Raw genomic sequence first — 20,622 nt, forward strand, 5'->3', positions numbered from 1 at the left:
CCACCCAGACTCCTTGAATCAGAAACTCCTGTTTAAACAAGCCCTGCAAGTGTCCTGCTATAAGGATAGCTTTCAGGTGGGGGTCTGACCTCGGTGAGGACCCTGAAGATGATGACTTTGCTACTCTAGGCTCCTGCCTTCTCCCACAGCTGTGCTCTGGAAGGTATCTCATCCCCACCCCCTCTCAGGCTCTCTCCCTTCCCAGGTGCTGCTAATAAGTAGTTTGCTTGTTTTTAATGTATTCAAAGAAAGGAAAGAAATCAAATGTATTGAGCACCCATAAATGTGCAAAGCACTTGGACTTGGCACCTTTGATGAGTGTGTTTGTGTGATCTTTATAAAAATCCACAGAAGGAAAACATGTGCTGTATTTCATGCAGAGGGATATTTGAATTTTGTTAGAGGAAGCCTTAGAGATCTAAAAGACTTTATAGCCTGAAGGAATTTCTATTGGTGGGATTTTGTCCATTTTATGGGGGTGGGAGAGATATTTTTCTCCAGGAGGAAGACCAGGCTGGCATATATACTAAAGGACAGCACTTCTGAAGGGCAATCCATCAGCTTCAGATAAATTGGAGTACATTCATATATATGACTCAGCAATTCCACTCTAGGTTATAGTTCCCAAAGAAACTCTCCCTCAGGCCCCTGGGAAACGAAAGTCTGTGGTGGTGGGAGGTGGGTAGTTAGAGACATTTGAATGCCCATCACTGGTGTATGCATATAAAACACCATAAATGCCCACTTCCAGGGGCCGAGGTCTGGAGATGTCCACAGCAATGAAGACAGGGCTTACAGATATAATACTGTGTAAGGTACAACTTTCTAAAGCGCAGCTCTACTTATGTAAACATAAAAACAATATACATTTTATAAGAACACACATAAACGAAAAGATGGACATCAAACCACTAGGATGTTTGCCTATGGGGTGAGTGGAGGGTAGATGAGACTGGGGAAGTAGGACAAAGGGGATTGTAATAAAATAGAAGAGAGGCTTCATACTGTCAATAGAGTGTGCCATGAATTGAGGCATATTTACCAAGTCTTCTATACATGATGGAAGAAAAATAGGACATGAGTAGGAGGGAAGGAGGGAAAGAGAAAATGTAGAATGGAAAGAAGGAGGGAAGAGAAGAAAAGCAAAAGAGAGAGAGAGAGATGGAAAGGAAACCACAAAACAAAGGACAGCCTCCTGTGTGCCTTACAGGGCTAGGACCACCTCAGAGAGGTTCAGGCCCAGCTGAGCAGCCTGTAGATGTTTAGTGCATAAAGATGATCTTACTCATAGATACAGAGAACAGATTGGTGGTTGCCAGAGGCAGGGGATGGGAGGGGTGAGCAAGTGGGAGAAAAGGTACAAATGTCCAGCTATAAAATATATAAGTCCTGGAGATATAGTGTGCAGCATAATGACTCTAGTTAACAGTATTGTATATAAGAAGAAAGAAAGGTTATGGATGTTAACTAAACTTATTATGGTAATCATTTGTCGGAGGCTTCCTCTAACAAAATTCAATCATTATGTTGTCCATCCAAAATGAATACAATGTTATATGTCAATAAGAAGGTGATCTATTGCTCCTGAAGTCTTTATAGCTGAATCTCTCTTTTGATAGAAATTTAGTTTCTTTTTCTCTCTGCTTTCCAGGCGGGTAGAGGGTGGGAGTGGAGATTTGGGATCTCTTGACAAGAGCAGAAGAATTATTCTGCTGTCTCCTGGAAGATCTGTACCTGACCAGATCATTCTCTGGCACCAGAGGACCTTTAAGTTGGCTCATCTAATTCTTCATTTTCTGAGAGAAGTATTGAGGCCCCAGAAGGAGACATAAAGTGAGTGACAGAGCTGGGCTAGAACATGACATCTTGATTCCCAGTCAAGGGCCATTTTTGAGCCCCCCTTGTATAGTGAAGTCACCCAGGAGCTATTGAGAAACATGGATCCCAAGTTTGAGATTTGGCTTGAATTGATCTGGGAGAAGGTTCAGGAATTTGTATCTCCTCAAAGTTCCCCAGTGACACTGCAGTGAAGCTGGGTTTGAAAACCACACTATTCCACCCTCAAATCTATCTGCAAAGGAGTAATAAATGGAGAAGGTATGAGACGTTGGCCAGTATGTTGAGATTATTTTCTATCAAAGAGGCCAGGGGATTTCTCTTGTGAGAAAAATATACAGGGTACCACAAACAGGTAGAGAGGTTGTGGGAGGGTTCTCTTATCTTAAGGATAGTGCATTTCAACTGCCAAGGCATCCTGCTCCTCATCCCTACTATTCCCCAGGGTGGGACAACCCACTTGGTGGAGATCAACCTGTGTCCACCCCTTCCTTCATTTATTCCTTAGCTAATTATTAATTGAGTGACTACTGTGAAGCATACTATGCAGGTACTTGGTAAGATGTATAGAAAAATGAGATGTAGAACCATCCCTTAAAGCCATCCCAGGCCAGTGGAGGAAATGGGTGTTATGCTTCAACAAAGACAGGATGCTGGGAGACTACAGGGAGCCCACGAACTGCAGTCTCCTGCTGAGATCCTGATTTGCAAAAAAACTTCGAGTCTGTCTCTGGTGGTATTTTTGCTGTGTTCTGATGAATTATAATTACAATTCAATCATTTTCTGGACACATTGACATTATCCTAATTTTTTAGTGCTTGAACATTTGTTCACATTTATTCCTCAATACTCCTTTTTGTCTGCCAGAACCTTATAACACAATTTTACAAGTGGCAGAAAAGATATCCCAACCTTGAGATTATGAGGTTATTATGAGTATTCTGAGACTCTCAATCACTAAATGGCTACTGTCAATAAATTACCAGCTTCTAATTTGGTGTTTGGAGAGGGTAATCATAAACTCTAGTGGATGGTTATGGAATTATCTGGCGCAGGCACCACTCCCTTTTCTCATCACAGTGTGGGAGAGGCAGCATTGTGCATAACAGACCTCTGTCCTTCTGCCCTCAGTTGATTGGACTAAGGATGAGCACCTGACCAGGCGAGGCCAATTAGAATTATTCTCTGGAATTTTTGGATTTGAGACCAATAGAAATGAGATACTCTCCAAAGCAGAGTACCTATTCTAGCCTAGGCACTGTCTTAGGCTCTGGAGCTGTAGCACTGAATAAAAGAGAATGCCTTATTTCCTGGTGGGCAGCTGTAGTGTGGTGGGGGTGGGAAGGTAGATAAATAAACACAAACAAATTATGTACAAGTGTAGCCAATAATTGGTCAACACTCACGATAACTAATAATATATATATATATATATATATATATATATATATATATATATATGCCTAAGTGACCATTACAACCATATGACCAGTCACTATGACATGCACTGGCCACCAGGGGGCAGATGCTCAATGCAGGAGCTGCCCCCTGGTGGTCAGTGCACTCCCACAGCCAACCTCCTGCAGCCCCTCCCCACAGCTGGCTGGTCCTCCAATAGGCCTCGATCGATGGCCAGGCTGAGGGACCCTGCCTATGCACGAATTCATGCACTGGGCCTCTAGTTATTATTATAACAACTAGAACCCTTGTGCAAGAAATTCGTGCACAGGGGGTGGGGTGTGTCCTTCAGCCCAGCCTGCACCCTCTCCAATCTGGGACCCCTACCAGGATTGGGCCTAAACAGGCAGTCGGACATCCCTCTCACAATCCAGGACTGCTGGCTCCCAACTGCTCACCTGCCTGCCTTCCTGATTGCCCCTAATCGCTTCTGCCTGCCAGCCTGATCACCCCCTCACCATTCCCCTGCCAGCCTGATTGATGCCTAACTCTTCCCCTGCCAGCCTGTTTGACCCTAACTGCCCTCCCCTGCAGGCCTGGTCCCTCCCAACTGCTCTCCCCTGCAGGCCTAGGTCCCCCCCAACTTCCCTCCTCTGCAGGCCTGGTCACCCCTAACTGCCCTCCCCTTAAGGCTTGATCACCCCCAACTGTCCTCCCTTGCAGGCCTGGTCCCTCCCAACTGCCCTCCTCTGCTGGCCATCTTGTGGTGGCCATCTTGTGTCCACATGGGGGCAGCCATCTTTGACCACATGGGGGCAGCCATCTTGTGTGTTGGAGTGATGGTCAATTTGCATATTACTCTTTTATTAGATAGGATTATAGTGAATATGTATTGAACACAGTCAGAGGCAATGGTAAAAACAATAAAAGTTCAGACTTCAAGTTGCTGTTCTACATTTTCCTAAGGCCCAGCTGTGTTTTGGCCCAAACAGCTGCTTAGGTTGTTCAGGTTTTCCTTAATTTTACAAACTAATCATTTCCCTTTGGCCTTGAACTTTTACAAGCTGAACTTCTATCACCTGCAACCAAACATTGTGAAGACACTACTGAAACTCATTAGTGTTTGCTGAGTGGCCTCTGCCTCTGCATGTATGATAAGGATGGGTGTGGCTGATGTGAGTAAGGTGAACCCACAGAGCCACAGCCTCAAGGAGTGGCTCACAGTCCAGTAAAGACAGTGACACAGCAGAATGGACACCAGGAATGGAAAGCCACCTCTGTGACTACGTCTCCCACCTTCACTTGCCCTCCACTGAGGCAGGTACCCCAAGCACAGCACATCACTTCCATTTTCCTTTTTTAATATTTATCTATCTATCTATATATCTATCTATTATTGGTATATTTGTTTATATGTGATAAAACCACATAACATTAAATTTACTATCTTAACTAGCTTTAAGTGTACAGTTTAGTACTATTAAGGATATTCACATTGTTGTACAGCAGATCTTTAGAACTTTTTTTATCTTACCAACCTAACTCTTTACCTATTGAACACTAATTCCCCCTTGCCTTTCTGCCTTACCTGTAGTGTACCCACTCTATACATCTCTGGTCATCCATAATCTCCATTATTAGGGTATATACAGGCTCCCAGAAAGCAGGGCTCCATCTACCTGTTGGGTTCTAATACCTGTTGGGTCCCATAATCCCAGCATCTCTTTTGCACATGATTCTAAAGTAAAGTAAAGTAAAATTAAATTAAATTAAATTAAATTAAATTAAATCCTATATAATAAAAGCCTAATATGCAAATCGACCAAATGGCAGAATGACCATTGCTATTACACACACTGACCACCAGGGTGCAGATGCTCAATGCAGGAGCTGCCCCCAGCCTGCAGGCCCCAGGCCACCCAAGGTGGGTACCAGTGCGGGCCCCCCAGATTGCCAAGGTAACTGGCAGTGGCAGGAGTGGGGCCAGTGAGTGTGCAGCGCCAGGCCAGCCAAGGCGAGTGCCAGCGGGGGACCCCCAATCACCCCACCAGTCACCCCACAGATGGGCCCTGATCGCCGGCCAGGCCTAGGGACCCTACCCATGCACAGATTTCATGCACCAGGCCTCTAATAAAATAAATAAAATAGTAAATAAAACCAAAGCATTCCTGAGGGCTGAGCATAGCTATCCCTTTTCAACTTTTGTTTTGCAGCTTCAGTTGCCCTTTTCTTCTCATTCAAGAGTAAGACTGTCTGCTAGGTGTGTCCAGAGTGGGGCAGCTGAGAGCAGAACTCAGGCTGCCGATAAGTTTTCTCCATCCTCTGGAAGTCTACCTAAATATCCAGGTGTCTCTGTACTGGGGAGTGGGGGAATGAAGAGTCTGTGGAATGGGCAGAATGGCCTCCCGGGTAGGATCTTGGGCTCAGGAGTCAGATGTTGATGAGCCAAGGATTAGTGCTATGACCTCTAGGGAGCCACTTAACAGTCCACCCCCAGCTCCTTCACCTGCAGATGTAGTACTGATGCTTTCCTCACGCTACCATTTTGATGATTACACAAGAACATGCACAAAACATGCTTACATACAGCCTGGCATACAGAAAGTACTTAAAATGGTAATTACAGTATTATAATACAAGGATCAAATGAAGGTAAATCTCAAAAACATTATGTGTGAAAAAAACAAAAGTAGCAAAGGCTACATAAATACAGTGTGATACAATATAAGTGAAATTTTAAATGAAGTAATATGAAAAACTGCTTATACGCACACACACACACATACATATATATATTGACTTGCATTTTCATACATGTGTGTTGCCTGTGTATGTGTGTGTATGTATATGAAAGCACAGACAGATGCCCAGGAAATATATATAATATTTCCCAGATAGTGGTTATGTCTGGTGGGGGTGGGGGTATGCAAGGGTATGTATGTGTGTGTGTGCGCTCATAACTGTATGCATACCTGAGGTGGTCTGCATGCTTGAACTGTTTTATAATTAAACATTTTGGAAAATGCATTACAAAAACTTCCATCTGATAACTAGGAGGCTGCCTTGTTCATTTGTATTCCATTTGACTATTCCACTTCCCCTTTGATATGCAGGAGAGGTTGCAGCATGATACCCATCTGAAATGTAAATTATTAATGAGACTTTTTGGCCTGGGATAGTTCCAAACTGGGTCTGTGGCTGGAGTGTGGGGGCAGGATGGGAGAAAGGCCAGGAGCCCGAAGAGCCTGGTTTTATAAATTTACATTGTATATTCTTAAATGATCTGGAGAAAGAGAGACATTTAGAGTGAAACATCACGGACAGGTGGCTTAACCTAGCAGTACATTTCCCATTTCCTTAGCTATGAAATAGGAATAATAAATCGTATTTTACGAGGTTGCTGTGAGAAGTAAGCAAACACAGACCCTGGCACTCAGTAAGCATATCAAATACCCAACGTTATGACACCCAATTTATTTTTGAAGCTTATATGGGACAGGCTTCAGAGCGGAAAAAAAGCATCAATCACTTGCCAAGCTGAAAGATAATTTCTGCAGGAGTCAGAGACGCTAACAAAATCTCACTCCCCCAATAAGCACACTCAAATCACCCAAAACAAGCCCTCAAATAAAATCTTTCTGGTGAGGTTATGAAACCCTGCATCTCTTTCCCTACCTTGGGCTTTGTCAGAGCTTCATACAAACAGTGCAGGGAGGGGAATAGGAGCTAGTTCCTCCCAGAGGGGCAGAGAATAAGGACAAGACAGGGACCACATGCAGGTATGGAGCAGGGATGAGTATCTCAGAAAAGCTCAGGGAAGGAGAGGCTCAGGGGAGAAAGGGTTGCCGGTGAAGGAGGGAGGAGCTGTGGGAAGCACAGAGAATATGTGAGCCACGTGAAGCGGGCAAGTAGAGAAAAGGAAGGCTGAGAGAAGACATTTGAGGTCAGGGATGATAAAGATTAATAAATAATACCTCAAGTGACAGACTAGATCCTGGAGGGCCTCTGAGTCTCCTAATCTAGCTTGTGACTTCAAGCTGGACCGCACAAAAGATTTTCTTCCTGCAGAAAGATGTGGTTAATCTATCCATCAGGGAACTAATGTAGTAAGGATAGCTGAATCCCCTAAATAAATCTTTAGTGAGGGGATAATGTGTTCCCCGAAACTGGAAAAGTCAAAGCTCATCAATATTGCCAATTCTGTCAGTGATTCAAGTCCTGCACAGTGTGAGTCTTGTCCTCAGTGAACATGAACTTAAAAAAAAAATAAAGCTATATGGTGCCATTTTGACTCATACTTCATTGTTTCAAAAGCATTTTGTTACTGATACTTTTAGTCACAATGGATGACACAGGGTAAGTTTGTAGACTAAATCAGGAGGTAACGGGACATGGGGAAAGCGTGGATTTAATGTCAGACATACCCAGGCTTGCTCATTCATTCATTCAACAAATATTTATGGAACATACACCGTGTGTTGGGCTTTTGGCATTTACTTTCTAGTGGAGGGAGATGAAAAAAAAATTAAGAAATGACTGACAAAATAATTTAAGGTGTAGTGAGTTCTGTGAAGAAAGCAAAGCAAGGTGACAGGATCCAGAGAGACTGGACTTTGGGAATAGGTGGGAAGGAAAGGCCTCCTGAGGAGCTGACCTTGGTCTGAGACCTGAATGCAAAGCCAGCCCAGAGGATGAGCAGGTCATGCAGATAGTTCATGCAAAGAGTCTCTAAGAGCTCTTTGTTTAACTTGCTAGATAGGGAGGCATTTCATTTTAGTGTACCAATCATATTTCTAAACATCTTACCGAATTTTCTTAACATTTCAAAGTTTGTAGTGAACTATATTGTTTTCTGGGTAGATAAGAATATAATTACAAGTAATAATGATTTGTCTCTCCTCCCCCTTTAAAAATTGATTAGCTTGGATCTTCAGGACAACTTTGAGTAGTAGTAGTGACAGCAGGCATCTTTGCCTTGTTCTAATGGAATTGCTTATGAAGTTTCAACATTAATGTGGTGTTTGTTGAAATAGTCTGGTCAATATCCTCTTTTTGGCTTATAAAGAATTTTTTTCCTAATATTTTTCTGGCATATATGGCAATTGTTACACTTTTTCTTCTTTAATGTGTTAATGTAGTAGTTGACAGTAATGCCTTTTTAAAAAATATTTTAATTGATTTTGGAAAGGAAGAGGGAGAGATAGAAACATCAATAATGAGAGAGAATCATTATTGGCTGCCTCCTGCACACCCCTCACTGGGGATTGAGCTCAAAACCCAGGCATGTGCCCTGACCAGGAATTGAACCCTGACCTCCTGGTTCATAGGTCGACATCAATGCTTAACTACTGAGCCACGCTGGCCAGGCCATTAATGCTTTTCTAATGTTGAAGAATTCTTATTTTTCTTGAATAAACTCTTAGTTGTAAACCTTTTGTTTTAATATATATTCAGTATGCTGATATTTTATATAGAATTTTTCCATCTATATTCATAGGTGAAACTTGCCTATGATTTTTCTTTTCCTTTATAGCCATTTTACAGTTTATACATTAAAAGTTTTACCTGTATTATAGGTAGATGTTCTGAAATGATTTGATTAATTCTGGAAGAAAATGTCACACTAGTCAAAGATCTATCCCCAAAAATGGCAATAGACTCAGAATTATTCCACTAAAGTTTTAATAAATGATCTATTCTTAAAAGTTTAGTGGAATAATTCTGGGTCTATTGCCATTTTTGGGGATAGATCTTTGACTAGTGTGGCATTTTCTTCCAGAATTACTGATGTATTCAGATTGTCTAATTTTTTTCTGCCAATTTTGATGATTACTGTTTCTACTTTATGTTGTAGCAATTTTGGCATAAATTTGTATATAATATTCTCTTATTTTTAAAAGTCTTCTATATTTGTTAATTTCTCCCCCCGTGGGTTTATGTCCTCTCTCTCTCTCTCTCTCTCTCTCTCTCTGTGTGATCATACTTGCCAAAGAGTCATCTATTTTATTAATCTTTTAAAATATACATTTCTAATAATCTTAATTAACTATATTGCATTTTTGTTTGTTTTGCATTTGTACTAGTCAAGGTACATATTTATATATACATATTTATTATATGATATATACATATTTATTATATAATTTGGTTTATTGGGTTATGGAGCTGAGAAGTTCAATGATCTTCCATCTGCAAGCTGAGGAACCAGGAAACCTGGTGATATAATTCAGTCCAAGTCCAAAAGCCTAAGAACCAGGAGCCAGTGCTCTAAGTCCCAGTCTGAGTTGGAAGGCCCAAGAACCAGAAGTGCCAATGGATATCCCAGCTCAAGGAGAGAGCAAATTCACCCATCCTCTGCCATTTTGTTCTATTTAGGCCCTCAGTGGATTGGCTGATGCCCACTCACATTGGTGAGGCCGAATCTCTTTACATAGTCTACTGATTCTAATGCCAATCTCTCCTAGAAACACACTCATAGACACATTAAGAAAAAAATGTTTTACCAGCTATCTGGGCATTCCTAAGCTCATTCAAGTGACACATTAAATTAACTATCACAGTACCTTATTTTTTTCTGCTTTTATCTTTATTATTTTCTACTTCTATTCTCATTATTCCTTTTTTTTTTACCTTCTAGTGTTTATAAAGCAATCACATTCCACACCAAGTCCATACCTGCTAACAAAAAATTAATAAACTAAGTGATCTTAATATTTTACTGAATAAATCACATAACCAATTTCAAGTGTCTTAGATTGGGTCAATGTATAAGAGAAAACTGTGATTAGATGTTAGTTTAGCTATGTATACACTTCTAAGTTCTAATTATTTTCTATCAACACTTTGAAGATAACAATCTACTGTCATCTTGAATAAAGATGTTAGTCTGAATATGGACCAGCTATAGTGACTTGCTTTGAATGAATAGAAAGTGATACTCCTTAACTTCTTAAACTAGGTCATAAAAAGCAGTACAGCCTACATCTGACCTCTCTTGAGATGCTTTCCCTGGGAACCCTGCCACCGTGCTACAAGTAAGCCCAGGCCACCTGATAAACCACATGAGGGTATTTTAGCTGATAGTGCCAGACTGAAGCCCCAGCCAACAGCCATTAACAGACACTATGAGAGTAAGGAAGGCTTTGAGATGCCACCAGCCCAGCCACTGTTTTCCTGAAACCCCAGGAGAAAACCTATGTGAAAACCACCTGGCTGAGCCCAGTTAATTCCCAGGAATCACAAGTTGGACCTGCTGGCTCTGCCATTGACCAGCTGTGTGACTTTGGACAAATTACATAACTTATCTATAAAATGGTGCTAAAAATACCTACCCCAGAGAGTTGTTCTGAGAATTAATCAAGATTATAACTCTCCAACATAGATACTATTAAATTTATTTTACCCATGAGAACATGTACTAGCAAAGGTCAAGTAAATTGCTCAAAGTCAGTTGAACATATAATAAAGGACAGAATGTGAGTTTAAACTTATATCTGATTCCAAAACCTAATCTCTTTACCATCACTCAATTTCATTGCTAAAAATGATCACCATAGCAACTCATTAACCTACCCACTCTTACACAAGTACCTAAAAAATATGTCCTTTGCGTGTCTAGGTTTAATTTAAGTCAGACTTGGCAACAGGCTAAAGCTGTGATGCCATTTAAAGCAAAAGAGAAAAAAAAAGTTACTATGGTTTTTAAATACCTGAGCCCACAGCAGGGTAAGCAGATTTCAGGCTGTGCCAGTGGGAGCGAGAACAGCAAGTTCTTTTTGGCTTCACTTTCTCATAATGCTGTTTTTGGAAAATGATTTTTACCAAAATAGCATGCCATGTATGAATCTTGTTTAAATGTCAAAGTTGCTCTCAGAGCCAGTTCTTATATTGCATATTTTCATAGAAGTATCCACATGGTAACAAGGAAAAAGGAGCTGAGTAACAGAGAAGGAAATGTGGTGGGGGTGGTAACATTTTAATGCAAAATAATTTTTAAATCTTGTTTGCACTGTTGGATCATATACATCAGCATAGGTTAAAATGATGTCACAAAGTAAAGATAATTAACAACAGAAAAAGTCATGTTTTCTCTGCAGATCTGTCCTTGGAAGCAATCATATAATGAATCCAAAAATAACGCCGAAGTTCTACCTTTGACACATAAGGGAGTAGTGAGAATTTGTTTTAAATAAGGGAATCTTATTTCAAAGTCTCTGCTGTAACAATGGTTTGCTGTTGATAAAGTGATTCACCTCAACAGCATCATCATTGTCATAACCATTAATATTTGTTGAGTACTTGATATCTATAATGATAAAAGCATAATATCCTAATTAGACCAGATGTCCTTCCGGACGACCTTCCAGACGACCTTCCAGACGAAGCTGGGACTGCAAGGGAAGCCTGGGTCCTGGGTGCCAGAGGGAAGCCGGTGCCAGCAGCTGGGGGAAGGAAGGCCTACTCTTGCATGAATTTCCTGCATCGGGCCTCTGGTATAATATAATTACTTTGTAAATACTATGCACCAGGCAGAGTTCTAAATACTTTTTATGTATTATCTCCTTTAATCCTCAGAACAAAGTATGATATAAATACTTTTTAAAAATGTGTTTTTATTGATTTTGGAGCAGTGGTTCCCAACCTTTTTTTGGCCATGCCCCACCTAAGCATCTCTAAAATCCTGATGTCTCCCTGTGACATATAATTCTTATTATTCAAAAAGTGAACTCGTATTCACATGGAGGAAGCATAAAAGGCCATTAACTTGGTCTAAACAGGCTTCCAAAGAACATGGCATCCATGAAAGAGAAAAATAAAAGAATGAAAGGACAGTTGAAGTCCTGAGGAAGAAATCACTAAGAAATTATTGAAAAAATAATAATAATATGAAGTGATATAAAAAATTGCAAATAAAGTTTCAAAACATATAATAGAGAACTGAAACACATAAATATGCCATAATATATATTTATAAACTGTATATGAGGCCCCTAGAACCATAAAAAATGCAAAGAATTCATTGTTAATGACTCGTTCTCAAATTGCCCCCCTTAAAAATCAAATTACCCCCCTGTTTGGCCCTAACTGGTTTTGCTCAGTGGATAGAGTGTCGGCCTGTGGACTGAAAGGTCCCAGGTTCAATTCCGGTCAAGGGCATGTACCTTGGTTGTGGGCATATCTCCAGTAAATTCTTTGGGCTCCTTGCTACAACATGTAAACTCATAGGTTTGGAAAGATAGAACTGGGAGGGAGTCTGGTCCTTTTCTATTAACTCCTTAATTTAGCAGATGCAATCTATGGGATATGAGAGCTGTGTCCCTGTCCTGTGGTGGCAGGAGTGAACTATTTCAAAACTATTGTACCGCAGAGGCTTTGCCCATGACTCACTGTAAGAACCTGACCAAGATATCAAATCTGATCAGGCCTCAGTTTTCTTATCCGTGTGAAGAACTGATTGGTCTGGGATAGCCCTGACTCCTCACAGCCGTAGTCCAGGTGGAAGGCCTGCAGTGTCACCCAGCACCCTTAGGTTTCACCATTTCCTCCCAATATTAGCATATAAAGCACCCATGTATACAATGATTCCATTTTTCTTTAAGTCCAATTAGACTGTCCTGTCTTGACCAGGCTTCTCAAAATATGGGCTAAGACCACCCACTGGGAGTCCTGGTTATGAAAGGAAAAGGGGAAAGGAATTAGATAACATGGAATGACATGTCTCATTTGTTCTCTGCCTTCATCAGGGTAAAGATTTCACTTTCAAGGCCATGTGTCTTTATCACACTTCTAGCACTTTTCTTTATAATGAAGGACCTTCCCAGATGAAATATCGTGGTTAGAGTGTTGTCCTGATAGGCTAAGTTTGTAGGTTCAATCCCTGGTCAGGGCACATACAAGAATCAACCAAGGAATGCCCAAATAAATAAGTAGAACAACAACAACTAAATAATGTTGCTTAGTGTTTTCCTCATAATTGTTTTTGGTTTGCTTCTATTTGTGTCAAGTGAAAATCTTTTTCTATTTTCAGAGTGCTATAAAGACTGCTTTAAAAGGAATTTATTTAAGTGAAAAAGTTGCTTTAGAAAAAGTGTTGGATAACTAACAGTAGGGATATGTATTGGTTACTTATTGCCATGTAACAAACCACTCCAAAAGTTAGTGGCTCCAACTACAACCTCTGTAGTTGGATGGTTGTCTCATGGATGGCCAATTTTGGCTGCACTCTGTTGGGTAGCTCTTCTGCACCTGGCTGGCTCTTCAGTGAGTTGAAGCCCATGAATCCCTTCTCAGAATGGTGTTTCTAGAAGCATAAAATAAAATAAGTAGAATTATAAAGGAGATTGATTATTCTGAAATGGATAAGTATCTACACTAATAAAAGAAAAACATGCAAATTAACCATCACTCCGCTATGCCCACCAACCAATCAGAGCGAGTATGCAAATTAACCCAATAAAAGATGGCAGTTAGTTTGCATACGCAGACAGAGTGAAAACTGAAGACAGCATAGAAGAAAGAGGGAGGGAAAGCGGAAATCGAGGTGGCGGTGGCGGCGGGAGGGAAAGCGCAGGGTGGGGGGCAGAGGCAGCGGGAGGGAAGCCCGCTGGAAGCCCTGTTCTTGCAGGAATCTTCCTGCAACGGGCCTCTAGTCAAAATATAAAATTTGTGATATTATATTTTATTAACACACTAGAGGCCCGGTGCATGAAATTCATGCATGGGGGGGGGGGGGGGGCGGAGGGGGATGTGTTCCTCAGCCCAGCCTGCACTCTCTCCAATCTGGGACCCCTCGAGGGATGTCCAACTTCCCGGTGGGATCAGGCCTAAATGGGCAGTCGGATATCCCTCTCACAATCCAGGACTGCTGGCTCTCAACTGCTCGCCTGCCTGCCTGCCTGATTGCCCCTAACCACTTCTGCCTGCCAGCCTGATCACCCCCTAACCACTCCCCTGCCAGCCTGATTGATGCTTAACTGCTCCCCTGCCAGCCCGATTGCCCCTAACTGCCCTCCCCTGTAGGCCTGGTCCCCCCCCCCCCAACTGCCCTCCCCTGCAGGCCTGGTCCCCCCCCCCCAAATTCCCTCCCCTGCAGGCCTGGTTCCTCCCAACTGCCCTCTCCTGCAGGCCTGGTTGCCCCCAACTGCCCTCCCCTGCTGGCCATCTTGTGGAGGCCATCTTGTGTCCACATGGGGCCGGCCATCTTGTGTGTTGGAGTGATGGTCAATTTACATATTACCTCTTTATTATATTGGATTAAATAATGAGATCCAGTGGCATAATTTTCAATACTGGTGAATATAAAGAGTATTTTGAGATCTCTTCAACAACTTTAATGTGATATAAAATATCCATTATTTCTATTAGTACCGAAGTCATGGGTTTTTAATAATGAGTGTCATTTGTTGCTTAAATCATAATAGAAATAAATATTAAATTTCATTCACAAGACAATGAAAAATAATGATGCATATTTCTTTTATCTGCTCAGATTCATACGTCTCCCCTATATAAAAGGAAAAATCTGCTCATGGATTATGGCTACATTTCTTGGTTTTCTTTTTTACCTTAGCAAAGCAAAGGTGTGAGTGTCAAAAATCTAGGAACATAGTGCTTCCATCTTGATGAATGCATGTTCTTTTAAATTCTTGTTGGCTTTTATTGCTTGGTATTTCTCAGGGGCTATGTGTTGTTTGTTAGAGTTTAGTGTAACAAAATGTTCTAACCCAGATCTGCAGTTCTTTGGCATTCTGAAAAAGCTTCAGAGAGCTAGTTTTTATCATTCTTTTCACAGGACTCACATGAGTCTTTCTTGACATTATCTATTCCTAAATATTTCCAAAGGATTCTCTGATGCCTGGGGTATCTGCCATTCTAACACATTTGCTTAGTATATATAATTGGTGGCCTGAGAATAAAGATTTGGGGGTGGGAAGGAGTTAGAACAGGAAGTAAATAAATAAGAAGGGATGAAGAATAATGGGATGAGACTCCAATTCTTCTGGGATGACAAAGATGTGCTTTTTTGTTTCTGAAATGTGGAGGGGCTGAGTGTTGGGGCCGCTAATGCAAAGCCAGAAAGCAGCTATGTTTCATCCCATTCTTCAGCCCATCCTGGAAAAAGTTGCACCCTGCCCTTTCTGGATAATTCTCTGTATATCACGGGGGACATCACACACAAAAAAATCCAAGAAATGAACATAGCCTAAAATAGCTGAAGCCTCATTTCCAAGGACTTTAAGTAGGTATTTATGTTTTGTATATGGGATTCACTAGGGCGTAGAAACCATTTTACCAAAACATGATTCCTATATTATTGTTTAAGTGTTTGTAGTGTACAAAAATATTTCAACTAGGTAATAAAAATCTGAGAATTAAAATAAGCAAAAGACTGTGCTAATTATGTATAGCTGGTGACCTATATTGACTAAGAAGTGTTTATCTTCCCACTGGGATTGTAAACAGAACTCTGCAGAAGAAAGAATGATGCTGCAAATACAATGATATATAGCCAAACAAGTCAGCCAAGAACACTGTTATTTTGCACAGAATTAAGAATGCAGAGGTTCCGATGGCTCTCATAGGGATTAAAAGAGATGGAACCAGCATTTTCTCCATACAGGATTAAATAAAGGACGGTATCTGACTAATTCAGTGTCAAAACTAAGTAATCATTTGCACCTACTTGCCTATTTTTTTACTGTGTTATAAAACAACCATGAATCATCCAAAGCATTGCTTTTTTTACTTGTCCATTTCTAATTTATATAAGTAATAAATGTTTGTTACAAAAACCACAAACAATACAAGTAAAAAGAGGAAATTTCCCCCCTACCAATCTCATCCCTTGAGACAATAGCCTTTAACAGTTTAGTATGTGCACTTACCTTCTATATTTCTAAATGTGCACACCCACATGTCAAGTGTGCATGCATATATAATCAAAATAGAATTATTTTATATATATTGTTCTACAATTTGTTTCTTTCACTTAAAATAACTGTCTTCTATCTCCCCATGTTTATATTAAAGTGATCCTCTTATTATTTTTTTACAACTGTCCTGTATGAAAGTCCATTGTCTGGCTGCCCTACCATTAACATTCTCCTAATGTCTGGTATTTAAGTTGTTTCCCACATAACATACACTAAGTGAAAATGTGTTATCCTCTAGAGATGCTGTGGAGAAGTGCAAGATATATAAGAAGCTGCCACTCCTCTCAAGGAGTTTGAGGCCGAACACCAGAGTCAGATATATTGTGTAACAAATAGCCTTCACATTTCAGCAGATGTTAAGAATCCCCAATGCCACAAAATCCAATAGCAAACTGAATGAAAATAGCCCCACAAGGAAAGACATCGCACAAGAGCATTTTATCAGTAGAAAATCCAACATATCAAAACAGAATGACTGACAGGCAATTATTCAAAATGTAAAGAGCTTTTCTCACAAAAATCTTTGATTTGTTAAGTATCCCTCTAGTTCTTAACTCTTAATTTTTGTACCAACAGCTATTTGACACAGTTTAGGACACCTGCCAAATAAAATTAAGTTTGAATATTAAGGATCCCTGAAGGTTGGAAGTATATCTTCATGTCTCAGAATATTTAAGTGAAAAAAATAGAATTCAATATATTTAAAAGGGGATTTTAAAACCTAGGTATGTCAGGCCCGGCTGGTGTGGCTCAGTGGTTGAGTGTCAACCTATGAACCAGGAGGTTATGGTTTGATTCCCAGTCAGGGCACATGCTAGGGTTGTGGGATCGATCCCCAGTGGAGGGTGTGCAGGAAGCAGCCAATCAATAATTATCTCTCATCATTGATGTTTCTCTCCCTCCTCTCTGAAATCAATTACAATTTTTAAAATATATTTTTAAAACCTAGTTATGTCAGGAACTTTTCATCCCACTGCAGATCATCCCAGGTTCATCTGTTTTCAGGACTCTAGGCCATTTGTTCCTCTCCGGCTTTCATTTTGGAGAACAACTTCATGAAGATTCTTATAATTGCAACTAGAGGCCCAGTGCATGGATTTGTACACCAGTGGGGTCCCTTGGCCTGGCCTGTGCCCTCTTGCAATCTGGGACCCCTTGCAGGATGTCAGACTGCCGGTTTCAGCCTGATCCCTGCAGGCCAGGCCGAGGGACCCCACTGGTGCACGAGTCCCCCTTCCCCCCTTCCCTCTGAGATTCATCAGTCTGTTCCATGTTTCCAAGCCTGTGCATTGAGCGTCTGCCCCCTGGTGGTCATTGTGTGTCATAGCTACCAGCCGGTCAGCTGATCGCTTAGGCTTTTATATATATAGATGGCTGCAATTGACATTATGTGACAGAGCCATGTATCCAGCCCTCACCTTGAGCCTCTTGTCTTCAATACAGGGCTTCACTGATGCCACCTAGGTTTAAGATACATTGGGAACTGCTTGGCATTCACATGAACACATCCCAAAGGGCAGGGGAGTAAATGCTTCATAGGATAAATCTTTGATCAGTTGGTAGATAAATTCTCCTCTCTTTAGCTTCAACTCCTCCTCCAGAGTGCTTTAGGATACAGTAGCTCATATGGCCTCTCCAAAGACCCATGAGTTGGTGCAATTATTTGTTTTTACTATGAAGCAGTGGCTATCTCTCTAGCATAGCCCCTCATATTTACTCTATTATTTTATCTGCACCATTCTCTTTCCCTCTCTTATGTTGCCCCGATTCTGTTTCCTAAAGAACTAAGGCTAAGACAACACAGTCTTAACAAAGTGGGGTGAAGTTCTACATATTCACTTTGTCTGCTCATTACCTAATTTATAGCTACCATCTATTGAGCACCTACTAAGTGCCCCACAATTTTGCCAAGTGCTTTATATGTCATTGAACAACCACTTTATGAAGAGGTTATTACTATTAAACTCAGTTTATATTCTACAGGAAAAAAAAACCTGAGGCTTGAAGAGTGCCTTGCTCCAGGTTGAAATATATCACTTTCTAATATCTTTGTTTGGCTGAGCACATTACTGCAATTAATGGAGTAGAGGAGAGTTAGAGGGTACTCATCTTCTTATGATCATTCAAGCCCTCTTTAATTTCAAGGCCCCTCATTCCTCAAGCTCTCAAATATGTGTATCAAGTATGTAAAAATGTAGTCACCAAACAAGAAAAGACAGATTTTGTACTCATTGCTATGTGCATAGGGCAATGCAGCAGAGATGCCAGCCAACTCAGAAAACCACTGGTATGCATCCAATCAGAAAAGATTGTCATGAAATGCTATCATTCATGGCATAACTCAGTGTGTCCTCAATTTTTACCCCTCGGGGGTGAGAAAAGGTAGCATATATTTTCTACTAACACCATCCCCAACTTTTCAGAGTGCTGCACAGAAGAGAGGATTGAGTGTTCTGCAGCTAGGATCTCTAACTCCTGCCAGTCTTGCTTCATTATTGTACTCTCTGCTCCGGTCTTGTCTTCTTTAAACTGGGCTCAGTTCCACCCAAGATTTCTGTAAGAGAGTCTCTCCTACCCAATTGGTTGGTAGTCTTTTAAATATGTGACTTCCAACCTAACCATTTTATTGACTCATCGTATCCCCCACTTCCCACTCTGTCATTTTATTCCATTTCAACACAACAGCTGTTCCAAGCATTTACTACTCTCTGCCTTCTCTCAAGTGGTTGTCCCCCCCATTTGAAAGAAGGAAGGTAAGAGCTCTTTACTTATTGCCTCTGCACAACAATAAACTCCCCTGGCCTTTCACCAGTCTTTCCCATTTCTGCCAACTCAAACTGTCCATGATGCTTCTCTGTGGCATTCCTGAGTGTCCTGGTGGGGCTCAGGAAGAAACCCCAGATCTCCATGCTGGGCTCCCAGGTCTGAGGCTTGACATGGAGTGACAGCTGACATGGAGTGACATGATACAGAACATAGAAATAAAAATACCACAGGACTTTCGTTGTGATCCTTTAAAAATTCTTAATCCACTTTTTGTATATGTGTGGGTCTTATTTGTAAAAGCCATTGTTGATTATAATCTATTATGTATATGAATTCCTTATGGATGAGATGGACAGTGAGATCAGGTCACTTCAACCTTGGTCACCCCTGGGAAGGTGGGGACTTCAAAGTGAGAGAGATAAGCATCTGGTTCTATTTTAATTGACCATATCTATACTAATAAAAGGGTAATATGCTAATTAGACCAAATAGACCAGATGTCTTCCAGATGTCCTTCCAGACAAAGCTGCAGTGGCTGCGAGGGCTGAGGAGGGCAGGCAGCTGTGGTGGCTGCAAGGGTCGAGGAAGGCTGGCAGCCATGGCGGCTGTGAGGGCTGGCAGTGGCAGCAGCAGCAGGGTGATGGGAGTGGTGCCTTTCCCTGATAGGCCCGGTTGCATCCCGCAGAAGGAAGCCAGAGGCAGCAGCAGTGGCGGGGTGATGGTGGCAGTGCCTTCCCCTGATCAGCCGGTTGCCTCCTGCTCCGGGGGGAGCGGGCCTATGCCATCAGTAGGAAATCCCCTGAGGGCTCCTGGACTGTGAGAGGGGGCAGGCCGGGCTGAGGGACCTCCCCCCAACCCCGCAGTGCACGAATCTTCATGCACCGGGCCTCTAGTATGTTTTATAACATTTATAAACTTTGTGATCTCTTGAATCATAGGAGGGTATGAAACATAGCACAGAACATACCCCTGGACTATTTATTCCTGAGCTCACCCATTGGAGGGACCAGGGGAGCGCACCTGCTGTGCTGATAGCATGCACCTGTACTTTGGCTTGGTGGAAATAAATTTAATTTGGTCATGAGAGTATGTCCATGGCACTGCTCTGGGATTATGAAAATAAAATTCAGGCCAGGGAAAGCAAAGACCCCTTTCACAGAGCTAAATTACTTTGGCTTTATCTATACCACATGCAATTTAAGGAATAAATATATCTTCTTGGCAGTCTTCTCACTTTTTTCCTACCTCTTGTGTCTACTTCTATCAGTCCTTCTCTTATACAGTCAAACACAAGAAAACATAAACAGTAAAAAAAAATCACTAATTTTGTTTAAAAAGAAGAAATTGATTAAGCAAAAGTTTGTACAGACTTGAAAGAAATAGAATACTTTAAATGGGCAGAGCACTGTTCCACTGAGTGTCAATATCAATAAATACCTCCAAATCCCGCTATTATGTGCTAGTTATTGTGTTGAATTATTTAATGTGTAACTGCTAAAAATAGCCTTGTGAAGTGGGTGTTTGCATTTACATGTTATAGAAAAAAGCACAGAACTTTCTTAATGTCCGGTCTTTAGTAAGAGACAGAAGTGGAATGAATTCTGTTTTGGACTGGATTGTGTAGCTCCAAAATTTGCAGGTTGATGCCCTAACCCCAAGTACCCAGAATGTAACTGTATTTAGAGAAAG

Source organism: Plecotus auritus, assembly GCF_963455305.1.
Source record: "Plecotus auritus genome assembly, chromosome: 8".
In the NCBI taxonomy this organism is placed as follows: domain Eukaryota; kingdom Metazoa; phylum Chordata; class Mammalia; order Chiroptera; family Vespertilionidae; genus Plecotus; species Plecotus auritus.